The sequence below is a fragment of the Podarcis gaigeae genome, assembly GCF_964106915.1.
Source record: "Podarcis gaigeae genome assembly, chromosome: 5".
NCBI classification, from domain to species: Eukaryota; Metazoa; Chordata; class Lepidosauria; order Squamata; family Lacertidae; genus Podarcis; species Podarcis gaigeae.
This window is the reverse complement of record NC_139681.1, coordinates 37,747,488-37,765,880: the sequence shown is the minus strand read 5'-3', so window position 1 is coordinate 37,765,880 and position 18,393 is coordinate 37,747,488.

The window sequence follows — 18,393 nt, the reverse complement described above, 5'->3', positions numbered from 1 at the left end:
AGTGCTTAATTTACAGGAATGAATTATGAACAATGCAGGAATGAACAATGCAGGTTGTTATGGTAGTAGGGAACAAACCTGTCTGCAGTTCCTTCTCGGTGCTTTCCCCCTGCAGTCAGCTTCTTTGCAGGTACAGTGGTACCTCAGGTTACCGGTACATACGCTTCAGGTCACATACGCTACAGCTTACAGACTCCAGTAACCCAGAAATAGCAGCGGCAGCAGGTGGCCTCATTAGTTAAAGTGGTGCTTCAGGTTAAGAACAGTTTCAGCTTAAGAAGGGACCTCCAGAACGAATTACGTTATTAACCCGAAGTAGCACTGTATTGGAAATGGGAAAACGACTGTTTCCATGGGAGAAGAATGAGAAAATGAATTTAAGTGCGGAAAGCAATAGGGGGAGATATGAAATGACAGAATGCGATTCAATGTAACTAGATTAAAAAACCCCAGTGTTGTAGGGAAACTATGTATGCTGAGCCCCTCAGCTAAACAGGTTAAAACCTTACCAACCCTGTTTGATCAGAGATGACAGTGGGACAATTAAAATATGGATGCAGAAGAAGATACACCTCTTTCAGACCACTTCCAGCTCTCAGAAATTATTGTGTGACTTCAGCCTAAATACCACATTATGCTGTGACTACTATCTACTCAAATTCAGATGTTGCTGAGCTGGTGCTTCCTCTTCTGTGCCTTGGCTTTCTGTGTCTTCTGAATATTTAGACTGTGAAGTCCTGGGAATGGGGATCTTCCCATGCTTTATCTCATAAAACAGCCTTGCAGCCAACTGCTCAAAGCCCTTGGAATACAACTGAATATAAGTCAGAAAGAAGCAAAAAAATATATATGAAGTACCACTGAAGAAAACCAACAAAATTCTGTTGACACACTTCCACAGAGGATATAGCAGTCCAAAAGAATCTAGGTCACAGGTGTGGAGGCGCAGATGAATTTAGGTGCATGAGCTGTGTTAATGTGGTGTGGCTGTGAAAGCACGTTGCATGCAGCTTTGCTCCCTGGCATCACCTTTGGTTTGGATCCTGCCCCTTGCTAACACCCCACCTGACCCGCAAAGATTGCCCAAAAGCGATTGCGTCTCTCTTGCTAAAACAAGTTTTCCTACCCTGCTTTATTATAATATTTTAAAGGACACTTTCATCATCTTTATTAAATTACCTTCATTTTAATAAGTACATCCACAGTAAGTAGGAACCCCACCCCAAAAGAAACTCAGTACTTAGCATTCCTCAAGACAAAGTTTCTGTGGAATTTTGTTAATTCTTTTAATCCTTACAGTAACCGTGGAGGTTACCAAGATGCAAACAGCAGCTGGAATTTTGCTGGAACCATGTAGGTCTGCATCTACAGCTCAGAGGTCTTTTGATAAGTCTAGACACTGCCTTTCATTCCTCCCCCTCCCCAGAAACTTGAATGCAAAGAGAGTCAAATGGTGGGTGTCTCCAATACCTCCCCATTGCCTGAATTAAGCACACTAGCTGTCTGTTGGAGGCTTCTATATCTGCAAGTAAGATTTAACCTCTCTGAAGTTCTTGTTATTCTTTATAGCCCAGTAATTTCTGCTAAGACCCCTTCCTTTGCCTCTTTCTTATCTCCGGTGCTCTCTGGAATTATTTACTTTGGCAGGGTTTCCTCCCTGGATGGAATCGAGCTGCCAGGCATGAATAATTTTTTTAAAAAAAATATTATGAACAGAGACTTTCAGCTCTTGTGCCTTGCCATTTTTCTGTGAGCTACTACAGATACTATTTCGGGGGGCACAGAAACACAGCAGCCCTGAATTTCAAAACACCTCCTGCATTTAGCACTGGCAGATCTGTACTTTAAACATGCCTGCATCATAAAAAAAAAATAACCCTCACCCACTCCAGTTATCACTTTACAAGCGCCATGCGCAAAAATAAGTCAGGTTCAAACTGAGGTCAGCTGTCTACAGTTGCAGAGCTGGCAGCCCCTTATTTAAACCCCAGGGCTTACCACATGCCACAAAAAGAAGAGGATATTCATATAGGGACGGCCAGGTATGCAACCATATGCACGCAATGTGTAATTTTATGCTATTCAATTCTTTCTTTCTATTCATATAAACCGAGAATTTTATCATGATGCTTTTGACGTTCTTGGGGTGCTCTGTGGAAACTGAAGAGCTGTTGAGGTAGTGGTAGACCTTAACTGGTCATGGAGTCCCTGGAGAATAAGTGAACTTGCATAAATCCAGACCCAAACCTGTTTTCAATACATATTCATGGGTGAACCTGAGGACTTGAATCCTGGGCAATGTCTGGGAAAACTTTTCCCTCCCCTCAGTATTTCATGGAGGTCAGTGAATTTCTGAACAAGAAGCCATATATTTGATACGATGGAAGATCTGTATAAACTGCACACTCCCACCTCAAATTTATTTTGTACCCAGCTTTTAAACAAGAAGAAAAGCTACCCTATAACCTGTCAAATGCTTTCTTTACAAGCGAGACAGCAGTGTGGTTTCAACAGGGGAAGGGACTGCAGGCCTCTTGCCTGTGACAGCCAACAGATCTGGAGATGGCTTTGACTGTGGGAGAAGCAGCTGTGTGTGGAAACAACCTGAGTGACAACAGATTAAGAGTTTGCCACCAACACAGTGGAGGTGAGAAGGGACTGAGGCGCGTCACGATGGGGTGTGGGGCAAAGCCTGCAGAACAAAGGAATAAATCTGGCCACACTTGTTCAAGCAAGCAAGCGGCAAGCTTGCTCAGTAAAGAAGGAGCCACCTCTCGCCAATTGAATGACGAAATGCTCTTGTAGGAAGAGCATGGATAACTCGCTTTTTGTCAGGCTATTTCTTTAGGCATGGGAGGGAGTAATTACATCTCATTTTGAAGGAAGCAATTATGTCAGAGCCTATAAGAGAGTAAATGAAGGCTCAGCATCATTTCCAAGTAGGAGCCTGAATCTATCTATCTATCTATCTATCTATCTATCTATCTATCTATCTATCTATCTATCTATGCCAGGCTTTTTAGATACTCGACAATCCTTGTGGGATGACATAAACAGATAAAGGACTCCTGATGGGCCACTATATATGGCTGTAGAACTTTTTGTATGGAATACTCACTGTTGCTATAGCTCCTCTGAGGTAACAATGGTGTGTTCCCACTGGGCCTAACATTTTGTCAAGAAGTCTTTCTGGAGGCATACTTGTCATATGCTTGTACTTATAAATATTTGCAACACACTTAGTTTTTAATCCCCAAGGAGTGCATTTTTCAGTTTCCTCTTTCATGAAAAGCATAAATCGCAAGCTATTTCACCTACACAAATGAGTCCCTAAAATGGAGGTGGGGAAAATGATCTATTTATACTGCACATCACAAATCTATGCTACAGAGAACACAGGATCTTTAAATATTTTCTTGTTTATCACATGGAATACGTTTGGAGGGTAGACCAATATGCTACAGAGTTAAGCTACCACCCCAAAAATACATATGTCTGTGGATGCTTCCAGTCTGTTTAGCTTAGCATTTTCTACCCTGACTGCGAGTCAGCTCTACAGAGTTCCAGACAAAAAGTCTTTGCTAGCCTTACATGTAGATGCAGAGGATTGATACTGGGATATTTTGAATGCAAAGCAGATTCTCTATCACAGAGCTATGGCCCTTGCTCTAGGTCACGGGGGAGATCTTGTTCAATGAACTCACTTCCCCAAAGGATCAGACTTTTTGCTATAAGGGAAGTGACAGGAAAAAAGCAGTGGGAAGTGAAGGATAACACTTCGACAGAACGTCATTTAATCTCCCTGCAAACCAATCAGGATGAATATGCAATAAACAGGTCATCTGGAAGCGCCCTACAATTTATTTATTTTTAAAGACGTAATTATGTTTATATTCTGATGGCAGGCCGAGTTTCATTGCCTCTGTGGTACATGAGCAGTTTTTTTAAGTTCAAGGCTGTGTAATAGAAAATGATCAAGCACAACCAGCTCTCTCCACGGCGCATATTTCCGAGTTCATTGTCCTACTGGGACAGCAGCCAAACTACATGGAAAGTTATGCACGTGCAATGTCTTCCGAGAGGCCCAGTTGGGGAGCGCAAATAATTGTTTTGCAGCACGTGAATCATTAGCTTATTTTCTTCAGGGTGTTGAAGTTTGCACGCAGCTAACATCAAAAAGAAGTCTATTCGTGCTTGTCCTAATCCACACATACAGAAGCATTTGTTACAGACTGCATCGGTAGTTGCCTTCGGGTATTGACTTTTAGGAAAGTTGAATTCTGACTTGTGCAGTATCACAAAAATTCCTTTCCCCATTTTTTGGCTTTCAGCTAAAGAGACACACCACAATTCATTTCATGTATCTTCTGCCTGATTCAGCAATCTCAGTGCACAAATGGGTTAACATGGAGTTCTGTTCAGAATGATGTGTGTATTAGGGTTACCACAGGGTTACTTCTTTCTTTTTGGCCCAAAGTTGTTAATATTTTTATTTTTATTTCAAAATCTCCAAAAAGTCAACATTTTCAACATGCGTTGCTATATGCCTGGGTTTCCCCTGACATTTTTACCAAGCTTAGCAAATTCCGCCCAGCCACAATTTCTGATAGATGAATCCCAGATATGTCCAGGAAATTCTGGATGTATGGCAGCCCTATGTGTATGAACCTGCCATAGTCTGACTCAGATTAGGATAATGATCCACATAGCCCAGGCAATGCTGTGTTTTCTGATCCAAAGCTTCTGACGGAAGTCTTTCCCATTCCAGTCCTGTCCCTTGTATCTGAGTTACTTTTAACCGGTGGTGCTAAGGACTCAACCTGGGATCTCTTGCCCCCGAGGTATGCACGTTATCACTGCGCTATGCATGCAGAATTGTAAGCACAATCCTTTTATGGATCCCTTGGCAATGGCCTGCTCTGGGCATGTAGCCATTTTAGTGTACCTCTGAGTTCTGCATTATCTACTTCTTATTATGATCAAAGTCTTCATTGACCTGGACAAGTCAAACAGATACTTCCATACATAAGCAGAGTCGGTGCGAAAAAGAGGCCTGTTGTACGCAAGTTGCTAATCACATCATGATGCTCATCCACAGAACAATGGGACATAGAAAACTGATACATGAGGCAGGCAACTGTGTCCTTTTAGCTGACTACTGCTTACTATGACCGGAAGGGTTTCAGAGAGGGGTTCTTCTCAGCCCTACCTTGGGCTGCTGAAGATTCAACTTGGGCTTCCTGCATGCAAAGCAAGTGCTGAACTGAATGGCTGTGCCTCTTGATCTTGTGGCAAACCCCAGCATTTTGATGCAGCTCAACAGTGCAACACACACAGGAAATAATTTTCACAAACACTCACCCATGGCCACACAGGCCAAAACTGCCCCTTCCACAGTCTTTCAGGAGCAAAACAGTACATGTTGATTGCAAACCCCTTCTTCCATTATTATTATTATTATTATTATTATTATTATTATTGAACTGATCATTATTAATGTTAACGTCTGCACTGGCAGTGGCAGTTCCAAACAAAGTTCAGTCCCAACATGGCTGCCAACTGTCCTTTGCAAAAATAAAAAAATGCCATTGCAGATGTAATGCTGATTATGGTTAACCTCCAAAGTAACAGAAGAAAGAAATTCAAGCATAATAGAACTATGAAAAAACGTTTAATACAGTAGAGCAGAGATCAGGCTAGTTGGACTATTTTACTACAGGCAAATACTCCACCCCTCACAAAGTATTGCAAATCAAAGGGATGGGAGTGTTCAGTTGTTTGCTTACATTCCCAGCACTAAAAATATAGATATTTCCTTGCTTTTCATAGGGAAACTCAAAAGTCCCTTGAAGGTGAGTTAAAGTTTAACGATTTGTTTTTTACCAGAAGGCTGCAATCTCAGAAGCAATGTCCAGAGTAAAGAAGGAGTTAGCTGGATAGCTCCCCTGATTTGTGAATGGTTAGTCAGTGACCTTCAAAAAATTGCCAATATAAATGGTCTTGCCTGATAAAAGCTGGCTTTGATCTTGATTAAATAGCTTCCTGGATCTGTTTCACAAAACCGTGGCCTTGCTCAGCATTCACTGGGATAACACGAGCAAACGAAACCTAAACAAAAATAGCTTAAAAATGGCATGTTGAGCCTGGTCAAGAATAAAGGGCTCAGGAATTAAATAGTATGTCAGATGGGTGGCATATAAATAATAGATTGTTATTATGCTTGTGTCTTCTTTATTATTGTGTGTGTGTATATGTAAATGTTGGTCATTAATACATTTGTTCAGACATTGCTTCCCTTTTTCTCTGCTGGCTGATCAGCTCTCAGCTTGATTTGGAATTGGGCTTCCCAGAAAACATTGTTAAGACGAGTTCCCAGTTGGGACAACTTGTGATGCTTCTGATGGTGTCACTGGACAAAGGTATCCAACATCTTGCCCTTCAAATCTTGTTGGACTACAGTCCCTATTAGTTCCCAGTGGCCAGGGATGATGAGAGTTGTCGTCGAACATCCAGAGGGTACCCTTTTTGCAGGACTTGTGGGGTTGGAAGGGAGGAGGTGTTGTATGGAGACCCCCAGAGAGTCCTTGCCATTGCATTTGCCCTGTCCTGCCCTGCCCTGCCTGGTAGGTTTTGGAGAAGGGGAGGGTTGGTGGGCAGGAGAGCTGGCAGGCTAGCAGAGCTGAACCCTAATACAAACTGAGTCTGAATTCGAAAGGGTTGGCATCCATCTTGTGTTAGGGTAAAGCTTTGCAAACTGGGGGAGTTTATATTCTGAACTCCCTTAATTCTGATTTTGTTCCCATCACTAGCTGTGTTTACATGCCCATTTATATGAACAAATGCAACATCCTTGAGGAAAGATGGGCTAAGACATTTTGATGCCTGAGGTTGTTTTTTTAATTAAAAAACCCCAATTCATATCACATCTTCACCTTGCCTGTGGTACTAAAACTATAATGATAAGCTAAATACCTGTTAGTTTACTGCCTCTTTCCTGTGACCCAGATCTAATCAAGTCTTATTTCTGTAATTTATACATCAGAGGTTCAGCGATAGCTACTTCCAGATAAATCTCAGGTTCAAATTACATGTGACATGCATTTATTGTCTGTGATTTGTTTCTGTGTTATTTGTATTACCACCCTGGGCAGACTGTACCAGAGCAGAGGAAGAGTGAAGAGAGATCCCTTCTTATTTCTTGCCCTTTGGGACATTTTTCCAGCTCACAGCCAAGCTTCTTTTTCACCTACAGAAGTGAAAAAGAAGTCTGCAGATTTTGAGCTAACCCCACCAAGCACTTAGCTTATGTTAGAAACCAGCCTTTAAGTGTTGCAGTTCCTACCCCTTGGAATCAATTACCAGCCAATATCAGGCAGGCACCTAGTGTCTTGATGTTTAGGCATCAACTGGAGAAATTTGTTTAAGAAGGCTTTTCCTGAGGTATGACCCAGTCGTTTATGGAATACTTGCAGAAATTGTTTTGTTGTTTTTATTGGTTTTAGAGTTGTATTATTGGTTGTTTTTTTTTAGAACCTGCATTTTATTCTGTTTTTAATTTGTACACCACTTCCAAGGCATTATGTTATGAAGTGATCTATAGATTGGTTGGAATTAAATAACCTGTAAGGGAAAGCATTAAGGACTCTCTTCCAGGTCACCCTTTCTTTAATCAAACTTGCAGCCTGTTAGGGCTGCTTTGGGTTTTGTTTTGCTTTTAAATGTGAAGTCTTGAGACTAACCTACCAATTTGCCTAGGTTCTGTAAACTATTAGAAGCATTTAATCAAATCAGATAACATCAAATCTGTGTATCATATATAAATATAAAATACTACATTCCTTGGAGTTTTACCCATAGAGACAAACCAATGTTGTAGTGACAGTCTTCTACAGAAATTTCCAGTACAATCATACTGTGCATGTCCTGTAGAAACCTTCCCAGTTTCTGTGGCATATCACAGGGTATTGCAGTGTGTATTTTCTTCTTGTTCATTGCCAGCAGACAGAAAACACTGAGCAAACTTGCGTCATTGGCTATGTACACACTCCAGTTTACTCCCGCTGGTCTGGGAAGCAACTCCTGATATGTTTAAATCCGATACCACTGTAGGGCGCATCACTTGATTTTTCTGAGTTAAGTCACACATAAACAATTTGACACATTTCTTTTTCACCTTAGCAATGGAGTTAGAGGCAGTGGGTAGAAATATATTTGTGAAAATATACCATTTGTCTGATAACGGTATATTTTCACAAATATATTTCTACCCACTGCCTCTAACTCCATTGCTAAGGTGAAACTTGCCAAAATATACCATTTGTCTGATAACAAATGTTGGAAATGTAAAGAAAATGATGGAACATTCTTTCACCTCTGGTGGACCTGCCCTAGAGTGAAGGCCTTCTGGGAAATGATATATAATGAGCTGAAAAAGGTATTTAAGTATACCTTCACTAAGAAACCAGAGGCCTTCCTTTTGGGTATTGTCGGCCAGAAGGTGTTAAAGAAGGACCGAACATTTTTTATGTATGCAACAACGGCAGCAAGGATACTCATCGCTAAGCACTGGAAAACTCAAGATCTACCCACACTGGAAGAGTGGCAGATGCAACTGATAGACTATATGGAACTAGCCGAGATGACCGGCAGAATCCGAGACCTGGGAGAAGAGAAGGTTGAAGAAGATTGGAAGAAATTTAAGATTTATTTAAAAAAGCACTGTAATTTGGTTGAATGTTAAGATGGAGGCTAGATCATAAATAATTGACCACCACTAAATTAGATGCAATTAGGATGATAAGTGAGATTGAGGAAAAATCATAAACCTTTGGGAGAATTATTAGATTATATTCTAAATGAATGGGACATAAGAATGTAAACAAGATGATAAATTGCGGACAAGAATTGACAATGATGCAAGTGGGAGCGGGAGACGTGAGGGAGTCTAAAGAAGTTAAGAAACTATGTTATGATATATGTTACATTGTTCATTATATTTGCATTTATGTTTAAAAATCTTAATAAAAATATATGTTTTAAAAAATAGAAATATATTTGTGCTTCTACCACACAGGTTGATTTGCAGCACCTGGGCAGAAATGAGAAGAAGTAGAATTCACAACAGCTCTTTTGCGCTTGGCATGGAGAGAATTATGTAACAGCATAAACTCCCTCCCTTCCAATGCCATGGACTGGTTGGATGCAGAGGAATGGTGGGGGAAAACACCAAGGGAAGAAGGCTCAGAGCCTGGGGAATGGCAGTGGGACGATGATGAGTTGGTCAGAGGGAGAAGGAGAAGATTGGGGGCAGGAGGTGTCAGAAGCTGAAGAGGTAACAGGGTTTAGTGAGCTTGGAGAGTCTGTGGCAGGGAACAGTCTAGAATCAGAGGCAGAAGCTGAACAGGTGAGGGGGAAGGCAGACTGGTGAAGAGTCATGGGTGTCTTCCCCCTCCTGCTTTGACAAGCTCTTCTCCCTCCTGGTCTCCCAGAACCAGAAGAGGCATGAAAAGGGTAGAGGAAAGGTTGGCTTCAGCCAGGCACAGTCTCCGATTGCTTGGGAAAAGCTCTGGAAAGCAGGGGACTTAGATGGTTGTGAGCAGTGCTTTTTTCGGGGGGGGGGGGGTACGTAGGGGTACGCATACCCCTAAATATTTTGTGAATCTTTGAACTTTGGTCCATATATTGTATTTATTTTTTCCAATTTGAACAATAAAATGGTGGTATTCTTGAGTCCAAATGAGAGTACCCCTAAACATTACAGTGGTACCTCAGGTTACAAACTCTTTGGGTTACAAACGCTTCAGGTTACAGACTCCGCTAACCTGGAAGTATTACCTCAGGTTAATAACTTTACTTCAGGATGAGAACAGAAATCGCGCGGTGGCGGCCCGGCAGCAGCGGGAGGCCCCATTAGCTAAAGTGGTATCTCAGATTAAGAACCAGAGGTACCACTGTATTTTAGGGGGGGGGGGAGCACTGATTGTGAGGAGAAAGGGACTTTCAGTTTTGGCAACTGATTCATGGGTTGTGGGGGGAGACCCACTGGAGATGAGCTGCTGTGCTTATTAGGCCTGACATTCTGTCAAGTCCGTGAATATCCTGTTTTTACTAATAAAGAGTGAACACCAGCTTGCAGTAGTGTGATTTACTGCTGGCTCTCTCTTTGACACCCATTCATTTTTGCCAGTCAAACTGGCAATGAAACCCTAGCTCCTTGATTTGTTATATGAATATTGATATCAATCACACATACCTTGTACACAATGAGCATTATTCTCATTTTCATATGGAGTCTGATTTTTAACCAAAAAAATAACAATCTCTCTCTCTATCAACTATTGACTTCCAGTATGGCATTTTGAGCATCAGACCCCATCCTGGAAGCAGAATAATCAATATGCCGTCTGCATCTCTTGCAGAGTCAGCAAAACACTAGTGTCTCGTGCCCAAGTAGTTAGGATGATAGGGTGCAAAGGAAGGTGGGAGTCATGTACCTTTAATACGGAAGAAGAAGAAGAAGAAGAAGAAGAAGAAGAAGAAGAAGAAGAAGAAGAAGAAGAAGAAGAATTTTAGCAGGATCAGCTGTTCCAGCAGAGTTGAGAAAAACAGCATCTGACAAAGTTCCCTCTTCTATACACAACAGTTAAAAAACAGAAGAGCCTTGTCTTTGTATGTGGTCACCTGATTTGGAGACTCACAACTGGAAATACGCCAGGAAACAACACAGGCTTCCAATGTTTTCGTACCAAGGTCCACATCATCATCATGAACGACCTTGAAGCCAGCAGGAATCACCCATGGAAATGACTGCTTCGGAATACTGGTGTTTGTTTTTGTTTCTTTACATATGCCTATACTACATCTACATTGGCTCCCAGTATGTTTCCGAGTACAATTAAAAGTGTTGGTGCTGACCTTCAAAGCCCTAAATGGCCTCAGCCCAGTATAGCTGAAGGAGCATCTCCACCCCCACCGTTCTGCCCGGACACTGAGGTCGAGTGCCAAGGGCCTTCTGGTGGTTCCCTCACTGCGAGAAGTGAGGTTACAGGGAACCAGGCAGAATGCCTTCTCGGTAGTGGCACCCGCCCTGTGGAATGCCCTCCCAGCAGATGCCAAAGAGAAGAACAATTACCTGACTTTCAGAAGACATCTGAAGGCAGCCCTGTTTAGGGAAGCTTTTAATGTTTAACAGACCACTGTATTTTAATATTTTGTTGGAAGCCACCCAGAGTGGCTGGGGAAACCCAGCCAGATGGGCGGAGTATAAATAAATAATATGTATTATTTATAATATATATCATTATATAATATATATTATTATATATATATTTATAATAAATATATTTATTATATTATAATATATTATAATTTATTATTTAATTTATATATTATAATTTATTATAATATAATAAATATATTATTATATATTTATTATATTAATAATAATCTTTTATTATTATTATTATTTTTACTAAGAGTACAGATTTTCGAAGTGGCTTAAACAGTCTCTGGGAATGGTAGCTCAGTGAGGGAAATTGGGGGGTCTCCTAGCAATTCTCAGCACCTGTAACAAACAACAGTTCCCAGGATTCTTTGGAGTGCATTCAATGTATGGTGCAGATGTAGCCAAAATTATTGTTGTTGTTTTTGTTGTTGTTGTTGTTGAGGTTGCAGTGACCATGTTTGCAATGGGAAGAAGGAGCTTTAATTCCTAATTTCCTGTATTATTATTATTATTATTATTATTATTATTTTCTTGTCAGGGTCTATTGCAAAAACAATAGCAAGAAGGAAGCGGAAATCAAAGTCTCCCCTCCCTCATGGGAACAGGAACTGACACAGAGAGGCAATGCACATAAACTGTTTATGGGGAATTAAGCTACTCACAGAAACCTCACTGCCATTCTCAGCAAGAAGCAACCAAAACATAAGAAGTTATGAGGAACCTTTTAATTAGCATTGCAGGGGAACTTTACCAAATGAGACTGAGTTCTAAATAAAATTATAGAAGGGTCTTTGGCCCAGGGATAGATGTTGAAGAATAAAGCAGTATTTTGTGTGTCCTTTCTCTGCAACAGTTTTGGAACTGGGAGCTAAAAGCTAAAAGTGTGACAACAGTAAGACTGGATCTTATAAGATTAAAATAGTGGTGTTTGGAAACTGTGGGAAAACAATGGTTCACCAGTGCTAATGGGACCGAGTATGCAAGCAACCCTCTTCTGCTACTTCAGTCTTTTCCCCTATTACATTTCCTATAAATCAAATGTAGATGGACAGTTTTCAGGTTGACCCACTTTTTACTACAGCATAAAAGGTGTTGCCAATGGGAAGGAATCCTTCTGAAGACAAGGCCTGGAGTTTCATTAACTAAGTGCATGCCAAGACAAGAGGGCGAAGCTGCCTCCCTTGGGATAGAGCCAAAGCAAATATACTGGAATCTTAAAGATAAAAATGAGTTCGAAGGGGTGGGAGAAGACAGATAAAATCTAGTAAATGAGCCAGGAATTACTGGCACCTGCATATTCTTTTCAAAGGAAGGAAACAGAAAAGTAGGAGTTTATTTCTGCTTCAAGCCATTTTTGCTCAAGCCCAATATGGAGCTTTCTTAGCTCCAAATCACAGATTGAGAATTATCTTAGTCATTACTTTTACATAAAAAATTTTTAAACAGCCCTGCTCCCCACCATCCTATTTCCCTTTCGGTTGACCCCACTGTCAGTGGAAGGGATAGAATTGTGCCATGCTATATTCTTTTGTGGGACGCGGGTGGTGCTGTGGGTTAAACCACAGAGCCTAGGACTTGTCGATCAGAACGTCGGTGGTTCGAATCCCCGCAACGAGGTGAGCTCCCATTGCTCGGTCCCTGCTCCTGCCAGCCTAGCAGTTCGAAAGCACGTCAAAGTGCAAGTAGATAAATAGGTACCGCTCCGGCGAGAAGGTAAACGGCGTTTCCGTGCGCTGCTCTGGTTTGCCAGAAGCGGCTTAGTCATGCTGGCCACATGACCCGGAAGCTGTATGCCGGCTCCCTTGGCCAATAAAGCGAGATGAGCGCTGCAACCCCAGAGTCGGTCACGACTGGACCTTTACCTATATTCTTTTGTGCACTTCAATTTAGTGAAACAGTCTTAGCAATGTTAGCATTGGGGGAAGCAATTTTAGCAAGCATTGTAAGCCACCACCTCAATCAAAAGACAGGACAAAAAACTTGGAAAGATGCCTGTCTTCCTTCCATCCAGGCAGGCAATGCTAGCAGCGTCTTCCTGGCCTATCCACAAATGAGGGTTACAGATAGGTAGCCGTGTTGGTCTGCCATAGTCAAAACAAAAGAAATTCCTTCCAGTAGCACCTTAAAGACCAACTAAGTTAGTTCTTGGTATGAGCTTTCGTGTGCATGAACACGAAAGCTCATAAAAGGTAAAGGTAAAGGTACCCCTGCCCGTACAGGCCAGTCTTGACAGACTCTGGGGTTGTGCGCCCATCTCACTCAAGAGGCCAGGGGCCAGCGTTGTCCAGAGACACTTCCGGGTCACGTGGCCAGCGTGACATCGCTGCTCTGGCCAGAGCCAGAGCCAGAGCCGCACACGGAAACGCCGTTTACCTTCCCGCTGGTAAGCGGTCCCTATTTATCTACTTGCACCCGGAGGTGCTTTCGAACTGCTAGGTTGGCAGGCGCTGGGACCGAGCAGCGGGAGCGCACCCCGCCGCAGGGATTCGAACCGCCGACCTTTCGATCGGCAAGTCCTAGGCGCTGAGGCTTTAACCCACAGCGCCACCTGCGTCCCTACCAAGAACTAACTTAGTTGGTCTTTAAGGTGCTACTGGAAGGAATTTCTTTTGTTTTCACAAATGAGGGCACAAAGATGCACATTTGTGTCCTTTTTTGCAGGGTGGGGCGGGCCCAATTGACATGCATAAACTGGAGCCAGAAAATTCTGTTTGCATCTCTGTTTCTTAGTCTCCCTCGACATTCTCTATGTTTCTAACATCTGCCTCTGTGCCAGATCAAACGGTGCTATGGCTGGTGTATGAGGGGCTGCATCTCAGTTTGCTAACCCCACCTAAGAGATTGCCAAGGAGGAACTGTGGCTCTCTGCATGCTGAGGACACTGTGCCCTAAACCTCCTGACGATGCTCTGAATGGCTTCCTATGGATGTTAATGGGCACTGGAGACAGATTCATGCCTCAGGGGTCCCCACAGCTAAGCCTCCAAGATGTAGGCATGCCTACATGGAGTTCTGAGTCTAATGTCAGTTTTGCAATTGTTTATGCGGTCTTGCTTTTTGCTAATATTTTGATTTATGATTCAGTTGAATTGCATGTTGTGATTTCTGACTGGTAGCCACTTCGAATTTGTTTGAGGAATAAAGCGAGATCTAACCTTCCCACGCAAATGAATGAATGGTTGAATAAATAAACAACAAGGCCTGTTCTGAATTGTGAGGGTGAAAGCTCAAAGAAGACATTGTGCTTCCCATATTCCCAGGGTGAGAGAGATGCAAGTTTGAAATAAAGGAAGAGCAAGTGACTTAACCAGGTACTGTAGATGATTTCCACAGTGTCTGTGGGAGGCTTGTACTATACTAAGTGCATGTACATGACAAAAAAGAAGCAGGGGGAATAACAGCTTTAAAGTGATTTTCAATTCTGGCATGTTAATGGAATCAGACAGCTGATTATATAGACATACACACATTTCCCATGAGAGACCCTGCCAATGCTTCTAAAACTTTTCCATTACTCTGATTACATCTCATAATTGTGTGTCAAGACCAAATCAATTTGCACTAATAAAGAAGTTTGGTTATAAAACCTCTGTTTCCCCAGTTTTTAAACACTTCCCCACCCTTTCAGAGAGAAGCTCAAAATGGCTTTCCTATGGTGGCTGTCCCACACAACCAAAGAAGCCACTGGTGACTACTGCCTCGCCCTGTACACTAGCACCTGCCACATGCTCGGACTCCCCCCTGCTGCTACGGTTGCAGCGTTGCAGCTCAAGAGATTTTTCCCTTTAAAAGTAGGAAATTGCAAGGGAAAATGCAGCCACAGCTTCACCTGTTCCGTTCTCCCACAGTCATGTCATTTGCCTCGGCCTGCAGTAGGTGAAGAGTGGCTGGGAATAATGGAGAAGCGGACAAGAGCACTCTTGTGCCAGAAATTAAGTCATTTTTTGGTGTAAATGTTGTGCCATTGCTTCTGACTTACGTCTGGACCAGGTGGCAAGTTCAGAGAGCTGTAATTTGCTCCAAGCAATAGCATCTCTCCACCGTTCAACCGCCCCATTCCATGAAATCTAGCTTGTCTGGAAGAGGATCTTACCTAAAGTTTTGTTCCTTCTCATACTCTGCATGTTGGCAGTTGAACAAAGACTCTTTGTGATGTTAGAAGTGCTCTTTGACACCTGGCATGAAACAGTTATGGTTGGAATATGACTGCAGTAGTTACTTAAAAAAAACTTTGGCAGTTAGTCTACAGTTCCCTGGTCTGAACACTGAGCAGGCTCCAATAAGAGTTGCACTGGCCCTGCCAGGGCCCCTCACCCCCAGCTTTGGTGACTGTTATGAACTGGTAGGATGATGGAGAGGAGGAAGAGGATCCCAGCAAGGGGTGTAGCCGGGCCTGGGACACACAGGGGCAAGCAGGGGACAGGGAAGGAACTACCCATAGGGTGACAGAGGATGGTGAGAGGGTCATTGCACAGGAACCAGAGCAGCAGGACCCATCACCTGAGCCAGAGGGTCCCCATCTCCACAAACATGATGGGCTTTGAGGCCTCGGGAGCAGTAGGAGGGTAGCTCTAGGAGACAGAGGCAGGCAGGGGCCCACAGCCCGGCTCCCTAGCTGGCCAGGTGGGGCTCGCTAGCTCTGGGAGGAGAGGTATGATTCCTCAGCTGGAGTAGGCTTGGAACAGGTGAGGGTCTCATGTCTCATCAAGCCCAGAGGCTGCAGTCAGCAGGCAAAGTACAAAAGGGCAGCAGAAATGAGGTGCCATGTCTGTTCTGTGGGTTGTAACATAAGCAGTCCAGTACAACACTTCCTGTTTGCCCAGAGTGGACACGTGGGGTGTGTGTGTGTGTGTTACTCCATCCAGGAGGACTTCCTGTCACACCTGGTCTGGAGCTTCCTCCCCCTGCATGTGACCAGGTAGATGGGCGTGACCCTGGGAGACCCCATAAAAGAGGCTGGTCACGCAGCCACCTTCTCTTCTTCCTCTTGATGCCATGCTCCCTTGCTACTGATATATTTTGCTATCTGCTGGCTCTCAGCCACCAAGACACGGGCTCATTCCCATATAGGATGAACTCAAACCCTTTTCTGTAACTCTTAAGTTGAACCTGCCTTTGGGGATCCAACTGTGAACTGAATGTGAGTAAACTTCTTATTACTTTTAAAAGAAGCTTCTAGTGCCTTTACTCTTTTTAGAAGGAGGAACAAAGCCCAATCTGAACAAAGTCAGATTGGATTGCTTGTGTGAAGAGATTCAAACAAATCTACCAACTAGCTTCCTTCTATGTACTGGGGAATGCACTCTGTTCACAAACGTTAGTTAGGAAGGATACTGACTCACAAACGTTAGTTAGGAAGGATACTATTAAATCAATATACTCTCTTCTAGTAGCATTCCCACATGTTCAACTGCCATGTTGATGGACCTTGGCTTGGATGCTCTTGGACCTCCATGGGACCGTGCTTTGGGTTTGACTCTGAACTACATCCTGACTGCTGGACTTCAGAGGTGGCTACTTGGATTGACCCTAGACTGTGTTTCCTGACCTTTGCTTGTGTGGACCCTTGAACTTTGGACTTGGCACACTTGATTTGCTGCCAGGCAGGCCAGGGCTTCAGGAGGACACAATTCTAACAGGTGATCTCACAATATGAAGCTGCCTTCTACTGAGTCAGACTTGTTGGTCAAATAGTACAGTATTGACTGCACTGACTGGTCTGTGGTTCTCCAGGATGTCTGGCAGGGAGGGGGGAGTCTTCCCTAGCCTTACCTGAAGGTAGCAGAGGTCCCTTGCATGGGACCATCATCTGTATGTATGCAAGGCAGATGCTCTACCACCCATCCCTATCTATGGCCTTTCAAAGTTACAGGAACCTTATTCAGGTCCTTGGTTTGAGTGGAAAGTATGAAATATGGAGTCTGCTAATTTCTCTAATCTTTTAAAAAAGCACATTTTGCTATTTGAAAACCTTAGTGAATCTGTGCTGCAGTTTCGGAAACTGGGAGGACTTTCCATGCTTAAGAGTCTAGATCTGGGCTGGAATTATTGCTTGAATTCAAAGACATGGTTGTCGGCAGACAGTAAAGGTCAGACCTTCCAAGTGTCCTTATTTTCCAGGGACGTCCCTGATTTAGAGCAGTGTTTCCCAACCTTGTGCTCCAGCTGTTTTTGGACTACAATTCCCATCATCCCTTGCCACTGGTCTTGCTAGTCAGGGATGATGGGAGTTGTAGTTCAAAAACAGCTGGAGGCACAAGGTTGGGAAACACTGATTTAGAGAAGCCATCCCAGTTTCTGATTTGATCCTGGAATGTCCCACTTTTCTTTAGGATGTCCCTATTTTCACTGGAGAAATTTTGGAGGGTATGGAGTTATCCAACCCCCAAGCCATCTGAAGGCAATCCTGTGTAGGGAAGTTTTTTAGTGTTTTATTATGGTTTTATATATGTTGGAAGAGTAGCTGGGGCAACCCAGTAAGATGTGTGGGGTCTAAATAGTAATGGGATGTCACTATTTTCATCGGAGGGTATTAAAGGTTGATGTTGTGCTCTTGGTAGGGAAAGAAACAATGCAAAACTTTTATTTTTAACAGCACTCATTGTCCTTCTTTGGTATCCAGCAAATGGGAAGGACAAATATTAATAGAACTATTTATCCAAAGCCAGCAAGGCAGCTACTGCTAAACTCAGTCCTGCTTCAGTAATCAACAGGATACATACAGGAATCCCAGCATAGGTCTCATGGGAGAAATAACACTAATCAAGAATTGGCAATCTCATATGTTGGCAGTTGCCATACAATTCTTGTAGAAAATGCTGGATGGGAGTGGTGGAGAGGAGATCATTATTAAATATCAGGCACCATGGAGTCCTCTCAAGAGTCACGGACAGCTGGGGAGAATGTCAGGTTTTTTGGATTCCAAATACGCTACTTTCAGAAATAGATGGCTTGAGTGTGGGTCAATGTGACCCAGGTTACAGCCCGACACTGTCATTGCTGGAGAGAATGAGATTTCATCAGCTTGAAGATAGTAATTGCAGAGCAGGGTCAATGGAAAAATGAAGCAAGAGAAGTTACCGGAAGAGTACAGAGAAATATTTTTCTATGTTGGTTGGAAGGGACTGATTTATTGCCTGCCTGATGGACAACATTTGGAGATAACTACTT